Consider the following 3,295-nt stretch of genomic DNA (forward strand, 5'->3'; position numbering starts at 1 on the left):
TTTATCTTGTTCTTGGCAATTGTACGCGCGATGCGCGTGGTGCGTGGCAGTTATCGCGAGCGAATTCGATTCGCGTCGAGGAAATCATACGAGGAAAGTATCCTGTGCGTATCACGGACCTGCGTGAGTGCGTCAACTCTCTATCGTGGCCTGAGGCGTGTCGTGATTGTTAGCTACGGCGTAACAGCGACCGCGAAACACGGTGAGAAAACGGCGCACCGCTTCGTCGTCGTTTCAGTCAGTCAGTCAGTCGTAGTCGTTCGTCGCGTTGCGATGTTTCCGAACGAGGATTGTCGAACGCTGTGCATACGTTGCACGTGGAAAAGGAAGAAAGAGATTTGAAAAGAGGTACGTTTCGCGTGTGCGCAAGACGCCACGGAGACGCTCGCGGACCTGCGAGAGTTCTTCTTCGCGGCCAGCGTGAGTCGTCTGCGTGTCGTACAGTCTGTCGAATCGATCTTTGACTGTACGCACCCACCGACCGCCCGTGATGAAAGAACCGCTCCGCGAGGCCGTCTCCTACGGTTCGCCGCACGCGTTCTACCTAATCCTCTCTCTGTCCCGACCACGTGCGCGAGTGTCTTTTGAACGAGATCCGGAGCCGACAGCAGCAGCCACGGACCCGCGTGAGTGTGTCACAGCGCCGGCCAGCGTGTGTCGAGTCGCGCGTGTTTCTCGAACTCGTTGAACTATAATAGTTTAACACGGAACACTGCGTCGACCGCACCGCGCACCGCGCGCTAGTACCACCGCTCCGCGTGCTGCTTGCTCTGTCGACGAGAAAACGGATCCCCGTCCTCGTCGCTGCTTCTTCCCCGTGCCCTCGGGAGCGTGCTCCTGGGTATCGGTTTCACTGCGAACCAAAAGCAGCAGCCCGTACTCTGACTACGGGCTGCGACAGAAAGAGTAACACCAAGAGATTGCATAACGAATTTTCAAATATACGATTACCCTGAACGGTGGATCACTTGGCTCGTGGGTCGATGAAGAACGCAGCTAATTGCGCGTCAACGTGTGAACTGCAGGACACATGAACATCGACATTTCGAACGCACATTGCGGTCCACGGATACAATTCCTGGACCACGCCTGGCTGAGGGTCGTTCACGTACACCATAGACTGCTTGCGTCGCGCGCGGACTCTTCTCTCCGTCCCGAGCGGACGGCCAGGGGAGAGTTTCGTATGCGCGTCGTACGAGCGATTGTTGGACGTTCGTCGGCGTTCGTCGCGGCGAGAGAGTCTGGTAGAGTGTCAGTCGCGTGTCCGTTCGGACACTCGTTACACAGACCACCAAACACGCACACTTTTATCTTGTTCTTGGCAATTGTACGCGCGATGCGCGTGGTGCGTGGCAGTTATCGCGAGCGAATTCGATTCGCGTCGAGGAAATCATACGAGGAAAGTATCCTGTGCGTATCACGGACCTGCGTGAGTGCGTCAACTCTCTATCGTGGCCTGAGGCGTGTCGTGATTGTTAGCTACGGCGTAACAGCGACCGCGAAACACGGTGAGAAAACGGCGCACCGCTTCGTCGTCGTTTCAGTCAGTCAGTCAGTCGTAGTCGTTCGTCGCGTTGCGATGTTTCCGAACGAGGATTGTCGAACGCTGTGCATACGTTGCACGTGGAAAAGGAAGAAAGAGATTTGAAAAGAGGTACGTTTCGCGTGTGCGCAAGACGCCACGGAGACGCTCGCGGACCTGCGAGAGTTCTTCTTCGCGGCCAGCGTGAGTCGTCTGCGTGTCGTACAGTCTGTCGAATCGATCTTTGACTGTACGCACCCACCGACCGCCCGTGATGAAAGAACCGCTCCGCGAGGCCGTCTCCTACGGTTCGCCGCACGCGTTCTACCTAATCCTCTCTCTGTCCCGACCACGTGCGCGAGTGTCTTTTGAACGAGATCCGGAGCCGACAGCAGCAGCCACGGACCCGCGTGAGTGTGTCACAGCGCCGGCCAGCGTGTGTCGAGTCGCGCGTGTTTCTCGAACTCGTTGAACTATAATAGTTTAACACGGAACACTGCGTCGACCGCACCGCGCACCGCGCGCTAGTACCACCGCTCCGCGTGCTGCTTGCTCTGTCGACGAGAAAACGGATCCCCGTCCTCGTCGCTGCTTCTTCCCCGTGCCCTCGGGAGCGTGCTCCTGGGTATCGGTTTCACTGCGAACCAAAAGCAGCAGCCCGTACTCTGACTACGGGCTGCGACAGAAAGAGTAACACCAAGAGATTGCATAACGAATTTTCAAATATACGATTACCCTGAACGGTGGATCACTTGGCTCGTGGGTCGATGAAGAACGCAGCTAATTGCGCGTCAACGTGTGAACTGCAGGACACATGAACATCGACATTTCGAACGCACATTGCGGTCCACGGATACAATTCCTGGACCACGCCTGGCTGAGGGTCGTTCACGTACACCATAGACTGCTTGCGTCGCGCGCGGACTCTTCTCTCCGTCCCGAGCGGACGGCCAGGGGAGAGTTTCGTATGCGCGTCGTACGAGCGATTGTTGGACGTTCGTCGGCGTTCGTCGCGGCGAGAGAGTCTGGTAGAGTGTCAGTCGCGTGTCCGTTCGGACACTCGTTACACAGACCACCAAACACGCACACTTTTATCTTGTTCTTGGCAATTGTACGCGCGATGCGCGTGGTGCGTGGCAGTTATCGCGAGCGAATTCGATTCGCGTCGAGGAAATCATACGAGGAAAGTATCCTGTGCGTATCACGGACCTGCGTGAGTGCGTCAACTCTCTATCGTGGCCTGAGGCGTGTCGTGATTGTTAGCTACGGCGTAACAGCGACCGCGAAACACGGTGAGAAACGGCGCACCGCTTCGTGTGTACGCACGTCGAATCGATCTTTCGCTCTTTTTTTTATGTTTCTCTCGTACGGTTTCGATCGTCTCGCACGCACGGTAACAGCCGAGTCACCGCCGCCGCTACGATGCACGAACTCGAATCGAACCTCGAATCGTGTTGTGTGTGGTTCAGTCGTGTGTATCGTCCGATCGAATCGAAGCGGACACGCACGCACCCTACCGCCTCTCGACTTGTACCGCGCCCCCGACGTCGTCTGAAACGAAACGAAAATTGTAGCTTTCGAGAGGAAGCGTGAAACAGAGAACGAAAGAACTAGTCTCGAGAGAAGAGATACAAGAACGGAGGAGAGAGAGAAAAGGAGACGAGTCGCGCGTGTGCGATCGCGTTTACCGTTCGCGTTTACCGCGTGTGGCGTCGCTCGTTACTCGTAACGAGCAACGCGGCTCGCACGGCCCCAGGGATCCGGTGATAAAAT

General features: G+C 56.5%; 2 non-coding genes across 2 annotated transcripts; both read left to right on the plus strand.

Moving 5' to 3' along the window:
- The first annotated feature begins 948 nt into the window (after window positions 1-948).
- On the plus strand, window positions 949-1,103 carry LOC113464726 (5.8S ribosomal RNA). The gene has a single exon (XR_003389577.1). It is a non-coding gene; the product is annotated as a 5.8S ribosomal RNA (ribosomal RNA).
- A 1,151-nt stretch (window positions 1,104-2,254) lies between these two features.
- LOC113464727 (5.8S ribosomal RNA) lies at window positions 2,255-2,409 on the plus strand. The gene has a single exon (XR_003389578.1). It is a non-coding gene; the product is annotated as a 5.8S ribosomal RNA (ribosomal RNA).
- The last annotated feature ends 886 nt before the right edge of the window (window positions 2,410-3,295 follow it).

This window comes from Ceratina calcarata, unplaced genomic scaffold (genome assembly GCF_001652005.2).
Source record: "Ceratina calcarata isolate Rehan_Ccalc_2016 unplaced genomic scaffold, ASM165200v1 scaffold499.2, whole genome shotgun sequence".
Lineage (NCBI taxonomy): Eukaryota > Metazoa > Arthropoda > Insecta > Hymenoptera > Apidae > Ceratina > Ceratina calcarata.